The 21,537-nt window shown below is 43.1% G+C and overlaps 1 protein-coding gene across 1 annotated transcript in view; it reads right to left on the bottom strand.

The window, feature by feature from the left end:
* The window catches only part of GCM2 (glial cells missing transcription factor 2), a 49,004-nt gene extending 30,726 nt beyond the window's left edge, over nucleotides 1–18,278 (bottom strand). The window contains exon 1 of the mRNA XM_078685783.1: nucleotides 18,091–18,278. The gene's annotated coding sequence lies outside the window, so the exon portion shown is untranslated. The remainder of the gene's footprint in view (nucleotides 1–18,090) is intronic.
* Between the last annotated feature and the right edge of the window lie 3,259 nt (nucleotides 18,279–21,537).

The following is a 21,537-nucleotide window of genomic DNA, read 5'->3' as shown; positions in this document are numbered from 1 at the left end:
AACTTCAGTCAGGCGGTGCATTGTTTGAATAGATTCCTTTTTCACGCGATTTAAGAGAAATACATAAAAATGCTAGTATGCGTAGAAAGAAAACATAACAAGTGTCCACGGTTTATATACTTGAAAGAACCAAAACGATCAGGTCAAAGCAAGCGAATCAAGTGACGAAAAGTTGGGAGAGGGGCCAGGGGCAGGGGTGGTTAAAAAAGAGAATTATTCCCGTAGAGAGAGTTAGTGTAGTACAGATATCTTTACTCTTCCTGAAATCCCCAATAGGAGGTAAAAGATCTACAAAAAAAATCTGACGAGGGTGGTTATCTAAATATGGATTTTAATAGTCAGTAGCTTTTAATCGGTTTCCACTTTTAAATTGGTCATTTTATGAATGAACTCTGGAAATGCACAGAGTCATGCAAACAAGTCAGGATTTAACACGAAGCCTTAACTGGAAACCTAGTGGGTAGTTAGCAGTAGCGGCCGGTATGGATTGGGGTGGCGGGGCAGGCGGGAAGAGAAGGCGGGGGTAGGGGGATAGTTAAAAAAAGAAAAAAAAGTTACCTTACCGCCGTATCTCTCCTTGCGTCAGTAATGAACAAGGAAGCAGGCAGCCAGGATCCCCTGAAAAATCACAATGCTTGGTAAGCACCCAGGCTCCCCATACCAATCTCAATACTGCAATGCAGCGTTGTGATTGGTCTGAGCGCCGTGGTTCGCGCTCAGCCAGGGACTGTGGGCCTGGGCATGTTCTCCACATAGGATGTAATGCAGCCTGTGGAGAACAGGGAAAGTGTGCATGACTATTCGGGCCAGCCAAATATTCATTGCGTACTTAGAAGGGTCCTACCACTCCTCTCCTGCTCGGCAGATCCGTCCCATCATGCAAAGGACAAAGACAAAATAAAATTATAATAACATTAAGTTACTATCATTTTATATTTTCCTTTCTTTTACTGCTTCAAAACAGTGTGGCGACACTCTTCTGCCTTAGCGGAGGAGCTGCAAGTGGTTATCAGGAGTGCAGCAGGTGCAGTGGCACTGGAGCCACGAGCTTTAAGAGTCATCTGCATCTCTCATATAGCTATATTTCACTGACTAACCATTGGGGTGGGGTATTATGCTTGCCTGCACCAGGGACCCTAGGCATCCTTGCTTCACCCTTGCTCCCTTGTCTCTCCCATGTATCCCCCACTTGCCTGGCACATGCCCACGCCCTACAATAAAAAGGCATACACTCACACTTCTCATGAAAAAACTTTCATATGTGATCCTATAATATACCACCCAGGCATGCTTGCACTCTATGTGCCGCCTCAAAGAAGGGCCATGTCAGTGGCATGGAGATCCTGCCTTGTCAAATTCAGCCGCGGCCGGCAGTGGGAGTACCTGCAGGGCGGTGACGTGGGGAGGGGGAGGGGCAGGGTGGGGGGTAGTAATGTATGGATTACGGAGTTTAACAGGAAAGTAAACATTTAAATAAATAAAACGAATTTCGTTACGCTCACTGCATTGCATTTTGGGATGCAGTGCACTCAACGAAATGCGTTCTATTTATTTAAATGTTTACTTACTACCCCCCACCCTGCCCCTTCCCCTCCCCACGTCACCGCCCTGCAGGTACTCCCACTGCCGGCCGTGGCTGGTCAAATTATGTCAGAGTGAAAGATGGTGGAACCCCTTGGTGTCTGGTGCCCACTGGCACGTATATTAGTGTGTGGGGGTGTCTATGTATGTGTAAAATGTGTATTCCTTAACAAATATGAATAATCTATTAACATTGGGGTGTAGGGCTGTAATCTACATTTTCCACCCTGGTCCTTCAATTTATGTCAGCAGAACACTAACAAGCACTGGCATATTCAATACGCCTGGTTTTTATTTTGTTTTCCGATTAAAAAAAAAGAAAGAAAAGCCTACCGCTGTGTGAAAAAATAAAACAATACAAGGATTCCTTTCTGCATACAATGTATATATGAGATAAAGGATTTAATGTGTGATTATTCAGTTTACTTTGGGGGTGTAAAATAGTCCCTTGTGCATTGCGATGCAAGTAGTGAGTCATCTGGGAGGAGCCAAAGTCCACTATAGTTATATTTTAAAAAAAATGTATAAGCTAACGACAGGTCCTAAAGGCAGCTGCGCTATTAAGTAACAACTAAAAATGGGTATATCGGAAGGGTAGCTTGGAAGCTGCAGCAAAACACAAAGGCCTGTTTTTTGCAAACTATAACACGAAGCATGTTTTAATGACATCTGATTTGACAAAATATGCGCTCCATTGAGTCTGTGTGAGGCACTGAACCTGAAACCGTGCTGCCACCTGAAGCCAATGTCGGCTTCTGAAAGAGGAGTGGTGTAGAAGTACCTGCGTGCATTGTACAGTCACTGTAATGGCAAGAGTCCTCTGAATCTTGTGCATTAACTTTCTTTAAGCTTCAATACAAAAAAAACAAAATCTGGATTCTAATTCCAGCTCAGGACGAGACTACAAATCGTGTGATTTTTGACAGATGTCTTAATCTTCCTATATAAAACATTCTAAATATGTAAGAAATATAAAAGCAATTGTATATATATATATATATATATATATATATATATATATATATATATATATATATATATGGTTCTAGAAGAAAAAAAATATATACCTATATTTTACATATAAAAATGAATAAATCCCAATGGATGTACAGTACTTCATTGCTATTGAGGGCTATATAAATACCAGTGCATTCATACATACGTACAAACATGCATACATGCCATGTTCGAACAGGTAGCAACCAAAAAAGATCGAGACAAGGTGGGAAGCAGATAAATATTCACAAATGAGAACAGCTATCAACAACCTTTTGAACTTGCTTTTACATTCTTAGTATAAACATTTAAAAAAAACGTCAACTCAGTAGGTTGCTCTTGGATTGAGAAGTGATTACAATTTGGACTAAAATTAATGTTTGAAATAAAGGGAGGGCAGACGTGGCATTATGCCCGGAGCAACTGTTTATCAAGCCCTATTCTCCTGCTGCTAAAATTAATTTATTGATCATACTGCATGCCTTTCTGTTCATTAACGAAGAGGGTGCTAAACAGCCACATAACTAGACGTTAACACATGAAAGAGCTGCCGTGTTGCCTCTTTTTCAAATAAGTATACTTTTTTAAGTCTAGCCTTTGTAGTATCTTTGGCTGTCTCACCAGCCTATTGTTTTTCCAAATCTTCAACATACATACACAGAAGGACTTTTGGTCAGCAGGCTTCAACTATTGGTATTTTCAGTTGTCATTCACATTTTGAATCCACCCACCACAGTATACACCATGCAACAATGGGACTGCCCACTTTACCCATTGGCTCCTTTCACTATGAGTGACTGCACAAAGCGTGTGCACACCGTGCAAAACTGCCTAAAAAATAGTTTTATCTTCAGTGTCAGTGCTTACAGTTATTTAGTTTGCCTGCACTTTGGGTACAAGTGTTTCAAGTGATTTATTCTCCTTGTCAAAGGTGCTCTCATAAAATGTATAAGTGACATTACAACACAGTAGCTGCTCGAAATGTGGGTGCTTGATTAGGTCTTTATTTACTCTCCATTAGAAACAGCAATGGTAACAATAAAACACGATACAACTAAAAGGCCTGTTATTTAAAAAAGGTACTATTGCAAAACGTTACATCAAACGCCATTCGCAATACAAAATTACTAAAAAGACATAGCAACAAGAGAATGTGAGAGACTGCTTTTGCATTGCTTTTGTTTTAGAATTTTTGTTTTTGCACAAAATGCATCCTCACATCAAATATTGATATGAGGACTAATTGAGTGCTGAAATATAGCACCAAATGATGGATTTGTAATTACGCTTAAATTTGTGTCATTCTGCTGGAATTTCACCAAATTATGCCTAAACAAATTTCGCTCACCCCGAATTAGCATGTTGAAAGGCATTCAGCTCTTCCAACAATATTTAAGCGATCGGACACTAGGCAGCCTTTAAAGACATGATAATATGGTACGTAATGATCAAACTCATACTGTGGACATTATGCCTTCTTCCATATTGATTAGGTGATGTCGTATTGTACGGCTGGTTTGAGCCAGCTTATCTTTTTTCTTGTTGAAAAATCAATAAATACATGTATTTAAAACAATTAAAAAATGATTAAACTCAGACTTTTCCCGTTTGCCTTTTCCATATTACAGTGACAGGTTCCCACTGGGAATTGTGTTTTTATAAACATAATGGAGGCATCTATTTGAAATATCCTCCAGCTTAGAGAACACCAGATTGGAGAGTGTAGATATATGGTCATTCTCATGAAAGGTCAAGATGACAATAGGTTAGTATGACAAGTAATCCTACTGGTTGTGGCCAAAAACTCTTTTCTCACATCCAATAGAGTGGTGTATGCAGGGCCCGCCTTTAGCATGGGCGAGCTGAGCCCATGGCCAGGAGCATCGACTTTCCCAGGGGCACGGTAGCTGTCTGCAGTAGTCTCCCTCTGAGCTAGATCTAAAGTTTTGGCTCTCCCAACACTTGCTCTCCTAAACTGCCCCCTAAGCCAGTGCTTAATCTGTAAAACAATTAGTGGCAGGGCCCCCATTCGGAGGCCACTGCAGCCTGCACCGGGCATTGCCCCTGCTATGCTGCCAATGATAGTAACAACACAGCTACTAACCATCACACTCCTACAAGTGTGACAATTCGGACTATTTCAGGCCCTCCAAAGCTATAAGAATGGCTTGGGCAGCAGGGAATAGTCTATTAAATGTATATTGAATTAATAACAAATTGCTGGTGTGGTCATTTCTAAATTAGCCAGACAGCTCCACCTTGTAGCGGACTGTCACAAGGGCTGGTGTTGACAATGTAGTGCTTGTGCTGAGCACGGGAAACCACCGGCTCAAATTAAGCACTGTCCTAAACCTCCCATCTTTCCAACACGCTGAAAATTAAAGACGGCATGGTTGAGGGGGCACCAACTTTGGTTTCGCCCACGGTTCCATCAGTGCAAATGCCAGCTCTGGGTCCTATAACAATGGGGGGAAAATATCTTAACTCGGCAGCAGTTCATTGTTTTTGATGTAACTTATTTTTTTTGCAATTCTATATTGCAAAATTGGAAGTGCTTTAAATGAGAACCAAAAAGGACACATTGATTTTTATTTGGTAGACACGGACAATTAAGTGATTTGCCCAGAAACACCGTATGTTGAGCCGACCATGAGACTCAAACCTGCTTCCTCAGCTCCAAAGTTGACAGCTCTAGCCATTATGCCGCAACCTCTCAAGAACTAAAGCACTTTCAGTATTTCAGAATTATATACAACGAAGCCATAGTTGTATGTATGCATGTAGTATATTTATCTTCTGCAACTAACAACCTTGGACAAAGTCAATAGTCCTGAATTGTTGTAGGTGTAATGTTACTTGTTGCAATATATATGTGGAGCCAGTAACAAAAGCAGCAAAACACCATTCGGGCGGCACATTATGCTGAGCACAGATTTTTGGCATAAATGTCTTAAGCCATGCCCTTAATTATATTGGTTACGCCCCTTTGAGAAACCTCACGGTTTTTTCATCCCACAAAGTCCTGGTTGGAGGTGGTAGGCACCGGCCCTCATTTTTGGGGACCGGCTTACTGTTAATCACTGGACTTTGACCCGGAACAATAGAGAAAGGACAGGAAAGGGAGGATAAAAATGAGAATGAAAGATGGAAAACAGTAGCAAAGGGAGAAAAGCAGAGATGAAAAATTACCTGCAAGAGTAAAATACAGGAGTAGGAAGTGTAGGACGGCAAATTAAAGCGGCAAACATTGGATTTAAGTCTAGACAGCCTTAGTATTCAGGAACCTCAACAATCCGTAGTGTTGGCTGTGTGCTTCTGAGAAAATCTTCGGGCACTAGCACCGATTATTTTACAAATTAAGCACTGCAGTTCCCTTATAAGAAGGGTTGGACCCCCCCCCCCACCCCCCCCCCCCCCTGGCAATTATGGTTTGTTCCTAGCCTTAACAGATTCATTTATATCTGATTAATCTGGCACTAGGCTGGAGACTCCAGATAGACGAAAATCACCCATTGGCAACAGGGGTTTTCACCTATCCTCTCAAAAAGAAAAATGGTGTTTTTCCCCCCAAAGAAATGCATTTTCGTGAAGGCTTCAATTACTTCAAGCTAGCAGTACAAAAAATAACAAGCATTGGCAAAGTCAATAAGACTTGGCAATGAGCAATCTATTGGCTGTGGCAATTGAGTAGGGTGGGTAATGAGGGGTGTTGAAGGGGTGGATAACATGACGGTTTTAAAAAAGTGATATCAATCAGCTAGCACCGCCTGCTTCATAGCACTTTTTTTTCCTTCAGTCAGTAGGGAGATCTGCTGAGAAGTGCAAGTATAGAGATTTGACAAGAAGGGTGCAGCACTGAAAGCTTGGCGCGATCTGCTCTGCCACTCCCCCAATGATGGAATGAAGGAAACAAGCCATGAATCTGTTAGACAACGGGCAAAAGAACTACCTATGAAGTTCCAAGAGTCATCTAAGAGCTGTCAAAAAGGACACAAAGGAGAGACCTTCTCCAAGGGCCAGGAGGAAAGATGTGCAAAAAGTGTCCTTCATTTCTGTACAACCCTCAGATACAGTGGAAATCTGCCTCCCGAGAGACTGTAGACCGTACTCACAGATGACAATGTTTATTGGCGCACCTACCAAACCACTGACACTCGATTAATGGCGTTCCTGGACCCGCACAAATGAGCGGATAAATTAAGCAGGCAACCCTATGCTGTGGTAATGATAGTGGCCCAAGGCTCCCACTTTATGGGAGTAGCCTCCATGTATGGGAGGGGCACAGGTCCCTGGATAGGAAGTCAGTTGGGGGGGATGCTGCGGTGACGCTGCGGTCGGTGGGCCCGCTGACGCATTATTTCTGGAAGGGCGCATGTCCTTCCAGGTGACAGGGAGATCTCGGGGCGGCCGGGCGCGGATGGGGGGGGTGTCGTGTGGCCGCTCTGAAAGGAGCACGCAGGGCGCAGTCAGATCTCTTTTGCTGTCAGATCTGCGCTTCAGGGGCATAACACAGGCCCCCGCACCTCCCGCAGTGCAGGGGTCCTCCTCAGCACAGTACTGTCGTCCGAGACCTCCTGATAAAATCTGGAGATGGGGCCCCTCCATGCTCCTTGCAGGGGGCCATCTCAAATTTTGTTATGCCACTGCTGCGCCACACCCACGCCATGCCCCTCCACTCGCAGTCATGATGACATCAAGGAGATCTGCTGGGGACCCTGGGGCCGCGCAGCTGGGATACTTATTTTCCCATCCACCATTCCATTTAGGTTAGTGGTAGAGAGGTGTTTTTTCAGTAGGTACTGTGCGGTCTGTTTTGTCATATTTAGGGCAGCGGCAGGTGAATTCATGATTGGCGGGGACCTTGCAGGTCCCCTTTAGCTTGCATGTTAAAAGAGCTCCTTCTTCATCAAGGAAATATTCCCACAAAGGGGGTACTTGAAGCATCCGGGAAAGGAGTTGCAATCTCGTTGATGGGTTGGGGTGGTCACTAGTATGTGGTCCCTTAACTAACACCTTTGATGCGGGCCCAGAGGCCATGACAAGGTACTAGCCCCTTTGGAGTAGGGCAAGCTAGGGGGCAAGTGGTGCACTAGGTCGGTATACTCTGGGGCGACTGGGCCTCCTGCACGGGGCACATCACAGTAGGGGACAGCCATGATCTCGGTCAAAAGTACTGATGCACAGGAACGATATTCATAGAATCAGGAATTTTGATGTATTAGCATACTATTTTTTTTATTACCATTGATTGTCATAAACATGTAAATAAAAGTTGTTACTGTGCAATTTTTTTAATGTTTTATTAAGATGAATTAGATATGTAAAGTGTTTGTCAATAAATAGGGCCTGAGATCTTTAACATACTCAATTCCAAAACGTAGGTGAGGTTCAGGTTTATTTCTTCTGTGGGGGAGGGTGAAGTGTGCAAAGTACAGGGGATCAGGGACTCGCCACACTCCCAACATGAAAGCACTGTACAAATGACAACAGCGTAGCATGGTAGGAAAGGGAAGTGACCATAACCCTGCTGCTTCACGAAAGGACTGTACCCATCGCAGTTTTCTCCACGCGACAGACAAGATTATCCATAGCTGCCAAGGTTTCAGATTGCTATGTGTGACATTTTAATATTTTAAGAGTAATTATGAGTGGCATTTCAATGACTATGAGTGACACTGTCTCGTGAGCAAAATTAAGCAATGAAGAGGAGGGAAACAATAATTCAGAAATTGCACACATTTGAGGAACGAGAAACTAAGTTAACTGCTGCAAAAAGTAAGAAATATAAACGACTTCCATTGATCAGACTAGCTAAAATTGTAGAAATTAGATAAAGCAGCTTGGAAGTGGTTCAAAATGTCATTATAATCAGCTGAATGACTTGCAGTCTCACTCAACAGCCACCAGTGACCTGAGCTGTAATGCAACTGAAAACCAAAGCAGAGACATACTGTGTGAGTGACAGGGGCACAGGCAAACTCAGAATAAGTCTAGAATGGAGTGGTAGGCACACTTCACACACAGAACTGGGTAAGCTGTCAGGTATGTTTGCACTGACTGTTTTCATGAGTTTAAATGGTTAAAGTTCTCTGCAGTTTAAGATGCCCTAATAAATCGAAAGTAATCCGTAGCATTTAATTGGACGTCCTGAATAAACACGGCACAGTGTATTCTACTTCATAAGAAGCTCTAATAAATATTGGTTCGGTAAAGGAGTGGGGTATGCTTTGCTGTGCTAGCTGCCCTGACCCGGGCAGACTGAGTTTCTGAATAAGTGAAGATCCGCTGTGGCCTTCATGTGCTGCCTCTTATCTCTGTTCCTCTACTCGTGAGGAAGAGAGTGACGATCTGAACAAACAAGGAGGCCCAATGAGGGGGTGGGTGGGGGGGCTCCTTTACCAAGCAATATAAAAAAACCTTTCCAGTCGCTCTAGAGCCCTGCGGCCTCTCCCAAGGCTTCACCAAGGAGAGATAACCGAGATGCTCCGGAAGAGCTGCACCTGGGGGCTCAAGCCAGCATCTTAACTTAGCGCGCACAGGCTCTCTCTCCCACTGTCCACGAACATGAGATGATAGCAAAGTTTTACTGACCTGACAGAGGAAGGGTCCTCCACCTCCAGTCTGTCCAGGCGGCCCCAGTGTCACCGACTTCTTTCCGTCGGCTACAGTAAAATATTGCATGATTCAATGGGGGGCGGAAATAACAATTTGCACGTTGTGCCCGAGCCGATGCAAGCTGACGGACGGTGCCGTAATTATAAGTGCTCCCTTTAACCATGAACATCATGCCGTGCAGCCCACAAACTATAGAGCCGCATCGAGCGCCCAAAATAAACTGCGCACGCTTCCACAGTCACTGAGTCAGTGACGTCCCGCCGCGATGACATCAGCCAGTAAGACCCGAGGAGCAGCAGTGATTCAACCAAGATACAGCCTGCTGGAGCAGCGCGCATAAGCCACGGGATGCGTGCTGCCACAGACTCTCAGTTTAAATCAGGCTTGACAGTCCCTCAGGCTAGTGACATCCTCAAATACTGGTAATTCACTCAGCTTTTAAATACGCTGATTTGCGTGACAATCCTTTCACATGCGGTAATGCGGTAATGAAACTTAAAATGCGTTAGTGTCACACCGGATGTGTGACACTTGGCAGGGCTGATTATCAACTCAGTGCTGCAACTAGAGGAGCGAAAGTAGGCTAATCTGGCATGTCACTGACTCATCCCCAGGTCTGCTGGCCGATCCGGAACCTCATAATATCCCGGTAGACCATAAAAAGGGGGAAGGGGAAGTAAACTATGTAGAGAAGTGTATAACACAATAAAAGAAAAACAGTTAATTGCCTTAACTTTAAAACGTTCATCGGTTTGGTGAGAAAAAGATATTCCAAAATTAACTAATAACAAGACCACAAGTTTAATCAGCAAGGACTAGGTGTAGGCGATGTCATGGGAAGGTTAACCAAGAGGAAACAATTTGCTCTGGAGGGAGCAGCAGGCGGGGGAGTGGGAGGAGAGAAGAAATAGTACCTCAATCACGTCAGGAGCAACAGACAAGCACTGATTAAGTCGAACTAATCTGCGCTTGGGCCATTTGCCAAATAAAGGATCGCAAGATTTTTGGCATGCACTAGCCAATTAAGGAAGCTGCAAAGAAGAGGGGCATTTCAGTCAACAAATGGTAAGTAATGGGTGGGCTCCAAGCCCTTTTTGTCAACAATAGTGTCTCACAAGCGAGACACATGCACTAGCACATGCCCTCGCAGGCTCGACCCTAAAAACGTCATGTCAGATTCATCAAATATGAACTATCAGTCAGGGCAATGATAGGCTGCCTTAAGTCATCATAGGATCAGCCTTAATAATACTGTGCCCAGTGGTGGGGAAGCTAGGAAATTCAAGGAAAGAGCAGAGCCTAGCTAGGATTCTGGCTTGGTCTTTATAGACAAAGCATAAGCCGAGTCAACGAAAGATTTGGCAAGTAAATTGCGTAACAAATATAATCTCAAAATATGTTAAAGACCTTAAATCTGAAAAACTTCTTAAACATTTTTAAGTGCCTCAATATAGCACAGAAGAATAAATCCCTGCATCGAGTCTCATTTATTGAAAGCAACACTTTCTAAACATCAACTTAGAAACCAGAAAATACCCTCATGCCCTGGCAACATTTTCATAAGTGTACAAAGCATTGACAGATTGACATGTGTAGGTTTAGATATTATTGACAAAAATATTGTCTAAATATTGTGTCCTAAATACTGTTTAAAAGTGTATCTTTCCATTTGGGGACATTATCTATTAATAACTCAGTCAGTCAAAAATATGTTTATTTAGATCATAATCTTTAAACAGGTGCAAAGGAATAGTTACTGATTTAAAATATTCTACAGAAAAACAGAGCATAATTACAGAAAAAAATATTCCACAGCGAATTTAAAATCTTCCGCACACTGGATACTTATCTTAAAATCAAATACCAATAAAATATCGCTTTCTTAGGATAATCCTTACCCTTTAAGAATTATTAGTACATTAAAAACAATCTTTTCACTTAGACAAGCTATATAATTCATTTATTATAAAATGCCTAAAATGTACTCCTATCTTATTAGGGATCTCTGTACTACCTTTATGTAATTCCCTAGAGCAATTGCAATTTCGATAAAAGGCATTTCCGTGAGAAGATTGACCACCTGTGCCCATGTTCTTATAGCGTATTTTAAAAATATTGGGCGCAGACATAATTTACGCTGTTCTAATATAGTTAGGCAATCCAACAGGATGTGCACTAGATCCCCTTTTGTGCCCAGGCTACACTTGCAACACCCTTTGTAGTCTAACATTTTCAATTTAGTTTCTTTGTTTGTCAACCACGGATTGATCCCAATTCGCATCCTTAGTATCTCCTGTCTATACCAGCGATTTGGTAAGATATCCAAATAAGGGAACCAGTTTTCTTTTGACCAAGAGTACTTCATAAATTCTACTGATTTTTTCTTAGCCAGGTATTCCATATCTGACCTTCAAGAAACTTCTTGCCAGTTAAACTTCAGATCGCTCTTAGTACAGTCTATTTGTTTGGATTCTTGGCACCTCTCCACCTTTAGATCCTCACTGGCCTGCACCATTTTTTTTCCTACAGATTTTTGCCCATTTTAAGTTACTAAGTTGGATCTCATTCCTACACCATTGTGCTACTTTTTGGCCTTTCATTTTCCAAGCGTTTCCAAAATCTAATCACTGCTATTTGTACTTGTACCCCACAGGACTTTGTTCCTAGTTCAGTTCTTATTGCTTGGACCATTGATGATGGGGGGAGGGATAAAAGGGTTTTCAGGCATTTCCCTTCCTCCAGGTCCCAGACTCCCTTACCGCTCAAATAAAGGATTTCTGCGCGGTAGAGGACTTGCGGGGGTATCATTGCACTGAAAGCCTTTAGTAATGGGCAGTGAGACATATCCCCGTAATCCCGATTAAACATATTTAAACCAGCGATTGATGTGTGTGCTTTCGCTTTTTGGGCTTTCAGATGAGTATGCCAGTTTAGTGTCTTATTGAACCACATCCCTAGGTATCGATATTCATTAACCGATTCCAGTTTAAGATCACCTAAGAACCAACTAAACTTATTTGGCTTTTTCCCAAAGCATAACATTTTTGTCTTGTCTAAGTTTACTGTTAAAAATTTCCTTGCACAGTAATCACTAAAAGATTTCAACTTTCTTTGGAGGCCTAACTCAGTCTGGTCTACTATTACCAGATCGTCCGCATATAGAAGACAAGGCACCTTTTTTCCATCCATTCTTGGGCTTGCACTGCCCTCAACCTCTAGACAGGCGGGTAGATAAGACAAAAATATAGAGAATAACTGTGGGGCCAGAACGCAGCCCTGTCTCAGGCCATTTGCAATAGGTATTTTTGGCGTTAATGACCCCTCAGTATCCCTAATTACTTGTGCCCAATTACCTCGGTGTAATTCTTTTATTATAACCAGCAGGTCTTTTGGTATATTTTTCTTAATAAGAGTTTCCGATAGGCAGTCCCGGTGCACTGAATCGAACGCAACTCGAAAGTCAACGAAACAGCAAAGCTTGCCATTTTGTTCCGTTGACTTCCTGGCCATTGCCCATAGTGCAAAGCAGTGGTCTATCGTGGAATGCCCCTCTCTGAATCGTCCCTGTTCTATGGGTATGATTGAGAACTCGTCGGCCCAAGCATTTAATCTATTTAACACAATTTTTGAGAATACATTCTCTCCTATGACTAGAAGGTTAATTAGTCTATAATTATGTCGTGCGTCCATACTACCTTTTTTATGGATTGGCCTGATTACAGCGCCCTTCCAATTCAATGATTCAGAAAAGGGGGTGGTGATGAACAGAGTGTCCGAATTAAACAGACCACTCTTACCCAGTCCAAAAATCAGGGCTTGATCCATCACCGTTATTTATCTCACTGCCCCATCCCAGCTCAGAACCTGGCTATATGCAAATTAGTCTGTCCCTGGCCCAGTGCATCATGGGAACAGGGCAGACCAAACTACCAAGCCAATTCTTCACCAGAAAGGAGACAAGCTACCGGGGACCGGTTTCTGGCATTTCAGCCTCTTCGGCCCGGCTTGCTCGAATCCTGATGGAGCAGTGAGAAAGGGACTCATGTCTGAGTATACCCTGCCACACCTATAGTGGCCAAAAACGATTCAGAAAAGGGGGTGGTGATGAACAGAGTGTCCGAATTAAACAGACCACTCTTACCCAGTCCAAAGGTCAGGGCTTGATCCATCACCGTTATTTATCTCACTGCCCCATCCCAGCTCAGAACCTGGCTATATGCAAATTAGTCTGTCCCTGGCCCAGTGCATCATGGGAACAGGGCAGACCAAACTACCAAGCCAATTCTTCACCAGAAAGGAGACAAGCTACCGGGGACCGGTTTCTGGCATTTCAGCCTCTTCGGCCCGGCTTGCTTGAATCCTGATAGAGCAGTGAGAAAGGGACTCATGTCTGAGTATACCCTGCCACACCTATAGTGGCCAAAAACGATTCAGAAAAGGGGGTGGTGATGACATTATGCCTTCTACTAGTATTATTTGGAACATCTGAGAGAGGAATCTTGCCCACCACTTTAACTGTGACTTTAATATTATTGCAGGGAGATTACCAGGCCCTGCAGCACAAGTTAGATTCAGTTTCCTTATTGTGTTTTCTACTTTCTGTTTATTAAAATCTAATTTTAGTTCTTCCGATATTTCCTGCCAAAGTTGGGGCTCTATGACTCTGGGGAACTCGAGCCCCATACAAATTCCTAGAGTACTTCTCCCAGGCTGTCTTACTAACGACGCATTTCATTTCTCCGTCTGTTGGGGCGGAAGCTGCTTTTACTAGTTGCCAAAATTGTCTTAGGTTTTTATCTTCAATTGATTCTAACAAATGTACCCAACATTTCTCTTTGTATGACCTTTTTGTATCAGTAACCATTTTTTTAAACTCAACTTTCAGATTATTTAAGTGTTTTTGTTTCTCTTGGTTGAAATTTTTCCTTTGGCTTCTTGATACTGTCCGTATCTCCCTTTTTTTAGATTGGCAGTCGATGGAGAACCATTTCAGTCGGCTTGCCAGGATTATTGTACCCTTTCTTTTACAATTTTTTAGTTCTATCCTGAGGCACTGAACTGCTTGAGCTATCTTCTCCACAAACCATTCCAAGTTTTTACTCCCGAGGTCTCCTAGTTCGACCTTAAGTTGAAAGGACTTTAATTTTTCCTGATACTCCTCTGTTAGTCTTGTCGTACCACTTTTGGGGTAATCAACTTCTTGTGGGATTACTTTCTCTCTGGGCTCCCTTCTTCCCCCGTATATCGTTAATTGCAGTGGATTGTGATCGCTGGTTTCGCTTTGATGTAGCTTGAATTCCCGTACTAGAGGGAAATTCCAAGCTAACATAAAAACGTAATATTTTTAATAACTCAAATGGGGCGACATTTTTCATCAACCCTATTTAGGGCATAACATGCGTTTCAGGCAATATTTAGTTCACAATATTCTGGTACCATAACTATGTGCACCGTATATATGGACAACAGAGTCAGTATAGAGATGTATTACTGCGCACATCTGAAATAAATTACTACAAGGTGCTTTCATCTCAGATTGGTCTGTTAATAAAACAGAGGCATAGAGTAGTAGACACATTTACAAGGATCACTCAATTTAGGCACATAAGCACATCACAATGTAAGCCCAGCTTTCCTGGTTACGTATTGTGCAAGTCAGATAGTCAATTGATAAGGTCAATTTTTAGGTTCACTACCAGACAGCTGTCTGTTTGCAAAACATCTATTGTCACCATACTGGATCTTAGAGTGGGCTTCAAGCCTGCCCATTGCTTACCTTGGGTTGGCACTCTCATTTGCTTACTTACTATTCAATAGCTTGCCTTGTCCATCTTGAGACTGTCCCTTCCATGGAGCATAACCCATTTGGGTTCACAAACCTAAGTTCTAGCGAGCAAAATAATAAGCATGGGACTCTTTTTTTTATATATAAATCACAGAAAAGTATTCTTTTATGCTAAATAGCCATACAATTAAACAATTAATATTGACAAAATAAATGGTTATTTACTGAGTGGTTGTGTTTCAGCTTTCACTAACCAGACCTGAGAGGGTGGTGGTCGAAGGGCTCATGAAAACTTCAATCAGCCCTTATATTCAGGCTGGACTGGCCATAGTGGGCACAGGGCGTTCCCCGGTAGGCCCTTTTGTGATGCAGGGCGCACTACGAAATTTGTGTTATTTATTAAATTGTTTACTTACCTCCAATTATCCATATTCCGGTTTTTAGCACCCCCCACCCCGCCTTTCTGCCCACCGGAACTCCCTCCATGGGCCGTGGCTGCCGTGATCCATCCAGGGTGTTGGAAGGGAGCGAACTAGGGGTGCTGCGACCTCGGTGGAGAGAAAGAACCAAAAGACCTGCTTGCAGCATTGTGGCTCCTTTTAAGGGCTGTGGCCTGACCCACATGACCCCAGAAGCACATTAGTGCTTCTGGGGCAGCATTCAGGTGGACAATCCTTGCCCATGGCCAACCCCAGGCCCATCAGGATGGAACCCAGCTTTGCACCATATCTCCGGCTCTCCCGAGCTACTGGTGTGATTAAAAAACAGCGTACTGCAAACACAATTAGAAACCAGAGGGGGGTGAATGGCTGCAGCTTTTTCATTTCTTTACAATGGAGAGGGACAAGACTCTGCTCTGATGGACTTGAGGGTCCAAGAGAACGCTGAGCCAGAGTCAGTTCTCTGGATTGAGCCTGGCTCGAGATCCTAAGGGCTCACCCACCTCTATTAACCATTCCACAAGAATGCATGTGTTTTCCAGCTATCTCCCTCGTATGCTTGTCTCCCCCAACCACTTTTATGTTCTTCCCTCTCACCCATGTTTTTATCCCCCACATTGTTCTTTTTTGCCTTTGCCCTTATCCATCACCTCAGCTTTACATTGCTCTCTCTTGCCCATGTGCTTCTCCCCACTGTGCCCGAGTCGCTCTCTCCCACCCCTGTGCTTCTCTCCCTGACCTCCGTGTTGCTACCCCCGCCCTCTGTATTGCTTATGCCCCACAGCCCTCCTTGTTACTTCACCCCACCTGCTTCCTCCGGGTTGTTTCCCCATTTCCTATGGCCTCTGTGTTGCTTCACCCAACCTGTTTTTGAAAAAAAATACGCTTTTGTGCTACTTTTGTTTTAATTTACAGATCCATCTTGGATTAGTAAATAAAAGGTTTTTCCTGCATTCTGCAGCACACATCGAGAGAGGAAAATGCCTCCGAGGACTGCTTTTGAGTAGGAAGGTGCCCCTTCTTACACAAAAACAATTGTGCCGGTAACGCAGCCTACCTTGCACCTCGATGCAAGGGTGCCTGTGTTGGAGTATCTTAGTAAATATGGCGCATTCCTGCCCTCTCCATTTAACGCAGCGCAGCAAGTTGTCTGATTGCGTTGCGACAAATGTTAGTGAATCTGGGCCTGTATTCTTTGATGTCTACAAACTCCCAAGCTGTTCTTACTTTGTGGGCGTTAACTCAATTTGCATTGAATTTCCCTCGCTCTTCTGACACTTCCCGAAGAAGGCTAATTTTCGAAGGTCCATAATGTATGCATGCACCTAATGTACTATATGCAAGCAAATCTCACTTACATGTTTACATTACACATTCATGTGCTTTTAGGACTCAGACATGACACACACATATGCATGCACTGAAGATTTATTTCAGGTGTTGGGAATGTACAAAACAGTTACTTTCTTGGTGAAGTTAGAAACTTCACACTGCGAAGTTGGGCAAAGTTTTCCTTTACACCCCTGTCTTCCAACCAGTGCTCCCTTCACTCCACCGTCCACCCTCAAAACCAGCTATGATTTCCTTACGCCAGACGTCCTGTTACTTTGACATTCGGTGGCAGGGGAACACTGGCTATGAGCGGACACCCTCCTGTATCTTTACTGCAGGAATGCAGTGCCATACCTTAGTAGGGAAGAGGTGTTGCGCAGAGGCCAGGGAGGCTGACTCCGGAACACGGGGGCTCACGGTTCAATCGTTGGCGGCAGATCAGTCTAGCACCATGTGACTCTGGGCAATAGCTTACTTAACCCCTTGCCTGCGGGGCTAATTCCCCGCTGTGCTGGGGGGGGGCGCACGCAGTGCCCCGGTGCTCATGACGAGCTCAGCTTGTCATGAGCCACGGTGGCCATGTGCTCATGACGAGCTGAGCTCGTCACGACTACGGCCGTTCCAATGGAACGGCAAGCACAGCAGGGGAATTATCCCAGCGTGGGCGCGGCGCAACGGTCATAACGAGCTCAGCTGGTCATGAGCACACGGCCACCGTGGCTCATGACGAGCTGAGCTCGTCATGTGCATGGGAGGGGTTAATATTCCCGACAGCCCCCAGCGCCTTGACTCCCTCAGGTACTTGTTTGCGCATTACAAATACTGAACATTTACATTTTTGCAGTGTCCCCTTTCTGACGGCTATGGATACTGCAGTTTTGTTTCGGGAGACGGGGGGTTGAGTTTTATATAGCAAACTGGATAGAAGGTGTCAGAGCGCTCTACATGAGCACCAGTTGCGTTACAGACACATTCATTTTGTTCGGCACGGAGAGATTAAATGATTTGCCCAGAATCACAGGATGTTGAGCATCCCTTCAGAATCTTGAACTCGGTTCCCCACCCAGTTTCGAGACCCACCGCTCAAGCCCTTAAGCCACATCGATGGGGAACAGTTGAGAGACTTTGCATTTTACTACACCCCTGATGTTCTAATCTTTTACTCCTGGAATGGGCTTTGTGAATCGTCCACCATGTGTTTACTAGTGCAGGCTCCAGTAAGCATTAGTCCGTTGTCCTGCCTGTAGGGAGCCCCGTGTTGTTGAGGCCGCCCTTGACAACACTTAAATATTGCACTTCTTGCTGAAATCAAATGAAACGTACCCGTGTTTGATCACTTACCCTGTGTCAAATATGTTTTTCTTTAACATGCCTTAGGGCCTTTCTGGTTCCTGTGTGCTTGTGAGGTGAGGCATCGGGTGACAGCCCTGCCGGCTATGGCGAGATGGTTCACTTATTCACTTCCCCCGACCAGCATGGGGAAATGTCAAAACACGTGCACGGGAGGCTGGAGTGACAGCCGCAGAAACGAAGAGTGCACGGAAGGGAGTGAAACTGGGGCCACGCCAATGGCAGGCTTTAACCTCACGTCTGCGTGATGACGTCACCTTCGGCTGTGCTCGCGCGCATTACGTAGGCAGGCGGGAGGGAGTCTGTCTTCAAGTGCACCACAGATGAGGGGCTCAGTGTGTGAGAGGTCTTCAATGAAACCTAATGTAAGGCCACCGTTGGCAGCTGCCTGATTGAGACATGAGGGGGCCACAGGATAATGCCGGATTGCAAGAAATGGTCCAAAAAATAAAATACCCTTATTTCTCTGAGAGGACGGGCGCACAAATGGCAAACTTTCATGTTGCCTAAGGTATGAATGTCCTTGCGCTGGAGCTGTCTTCCAGATCTATGTCTTAATTAAGGCTGGAAAAAAGGTGTAAATTGCACCATTTATGTTGCCTTAAATTTACTAACGTGTAAGCACAGGTGTTCGTCTGTGGTCTATGTGTGCATATGTCATGCGTGTGCAGTATATATGCTCATGATTTTAACGCTGTGGCACTCCCAGTGGGGTGCCAGAGGAGGGGAAAAAAATACTATGAAAATGTTGGGAATAGGCCCTTTAAGTAAATTCATGAATTTTCACAAATAAGTTGAAGTGCATCCCTCATATGTTATTGAAACCCATGATATATGTTGTTAAATGTATTATTTAAACCTGAAAGAACCATATTAGTGATACTGGAAGCGAGGGGTGGTGCAACCACGCGTTCACCGAAGGGTGTGGTAAGACGAAACGTAAGGGGAAACCGTTCACATAAAGAAAAAAAAGCAACAAATTTAAAAGTTTAAATTAAAAAAAAGTTCTTGAAGCTAAAAATTAGTATTTAGGCCGCGTGTGAAATATGACAGTTTGAGTTTGGGGAAAAGGCAAAATCATGTTTAATTTGCAAATGCAAACACTCCTAAATCGGCTTCTTTGAAATGGCATAGGAAAGTTTTGTGAATGACTCAAACAGTAACAAAAAAAGTAATTTGGGGGGACTTTTTGATCCATTGGAGTTAGATACAACTTTTTAAAGTGGAAAATGGAACATTCTGAAGAAGGTGGTGGATTGTGTGGCAAGTGTGGGAAATGCATAATTATGCGGAAGACTCATCTTCTTCCCAACCACATAATCTCAGTGGCTCTGGTCATACTTGTATTAGAAGGCTAACCTAGAGGTGAGTTTCTACCAAGTTTGTGTAAGCTTTAATTCAGAGGGTTCATCTTTGCCGTAGGATGTAAATGGGGGGCGATACCGAGTCCCTGCCAAGAACAACAGCGCAGGTTCTACCTCATGTTTTCATTGTTTCTTTCACGTTAGGTTCGCTTAGGGGTGGGGTCACAGAACCACTGTTTTAGGGGAGAAATTTCAAACTGATGTAGCCTGTAGCAGAAATACCTATATTTTATCGACAGTGAGAATATTCATTTGTTTTATATTACAATTACACACAAAAATGATGCATCATGTTCGACCCTGCTATTCAAGGATGTTAGGGAAGTTTAATCTTTGATTACTTTTTTTATTAAAGAAATATTCAAGAAGTGTGCGTGTCTTCGTGCGTGCGCCTTTATAACATTACACGCCATAAAGTCGCGTGGCTTTCTTCCAGTTTGTCTTTTTTTAATTATTTCAAAATGTTTTTCGTTTATATACTACAGTACTTGCATACGTGGCCTGGCACCTAATTCCGCCATAGACCTATGCGCTATTTTGTGGGAGTATAAATAGACTGTCAGTCCCGGGTTCATCGTCCGTATATAGATGTCTTCTAGTGACGCAAGAATACGTCATGCTTAACGGCACTGGAAGCAGTCACTTCCAGCCATTCGGTTTTCATTGTTTAAATCTGTACAAAAGTACCATTTTTCAGATTCCTGAAGGGCCTGTTAAATTGTCATTCACTGATATTACCTACTCCAGCTTAAGATGGCTGACAGTTGCGATGTGGAGAAGAAGGCGCCCATATCTAGCCCTTTTTGCCAGTTAGATATTGTGCAACCAGTGTCTTTAAACTGCGCCTTTGCTTTTCGTATATACTTCTAGAATGTCATCAAAAAAAGTCGGGAAAAAAAGTAATTTCCAGTGACTGTGTAACTTTACCGCGTGCCCCGGCATAGTGAAATTCGCACTAAAGTGTTCGCGTTACCTGTGACTCTTTTATTATATATTGAACTGGTATATATATATATATATATATATATATATATATATATATATATATATATATATATATATTTCCAGTTAATTAAGCTTACATGTGCCATTACATACACATTAAAAACAAAACATGCAGGTCTCAACTTGGCGACGTCTGACCAAGAGTCAGCCACAGTTTCGAATATCTGTGTATAAGTGACATGCTTTCGCAAGAGAAACATTGTATTAAAAAAAAATTGGTTGATGATTCCAGTGTTTAGAATGTGGTTTAAATGTCGCGGGAAATGTATTTTTAGCACAGGCTCGTCAACGCAATACACTGAATAAATTGTCCAGAAAATATCTGTAACAAATGTCAGAGATTTTTGAGATGCAGCTTAAATATGCTTTGTTCCTGGTTGTAATTTGGAAATGCAAAATAAAAGGTATCCTGCGATTTTCGTGAAATAACATATAAGCCTTTTATTTAGGTACACCATTTCTATAATGTTGGAGTGACATCGAATTTATACTCAAAGAATTATCCACCTGGTCTAATGAATACACATTCTGGGATGAATGGCCATTCCAACCAATAAACAGAAGTGTAAAGATACAAATGCGCATCCCACTAAAGTACCTTTGGAGAAACTTCTTTTATATATATGAACGTGTGGAAAGTGAACGCACATAAACTTCAATCGTGAGGAAAAATGCATCGCACTGTGTGCAATCCACCCCTGAGAGAGTGTGAAAGGAAAATACATTTGGGATGAACACATCTGTATGTGCACAAATTAATCAATTATATAAGAAGGCACTTTATTAAACAATAATCTGAAGACTTGCAAAAATTAATGTTTAAATTATGAAAATATAAAATTTCAAAAGCATTTAAGAAATTGCATTATAGCACTCTAAAAACCTTAACTCAAGTTGAATAGTGTGAAAACATCAGAATATGGTATACGACATAACACAACTGACAATGAGTTGTGGGTTCGAAAGCGCTTTGGGCCTTACAAATGGTGGGGCTGAGCTACACAAACGCAGTTAAGTTAGAATAACAAGTTTTTATTCAGCGCTCTGTTGTGGTTTTTGCTCTGTAGGC

Source organism: Lissotriton helveticus, chromosome 4_1 (assembly GCF_964261635.1).
Source record: "Lissotriton helveticus chromosome 4_1, aLisHel1.1, whole genome shotgun sequence".
In the NCBI taxonomy this organism is placed as follows: domain Eukaryota; kingdom Metazoa; phylum Chordata; class Amphibia; order Caudata; family Salamandridae; genus Lissotriton; species Lissotriton helveticus.
This window is presented reverse-complemented; position numbering and strand designations above follow the sequence as displayed.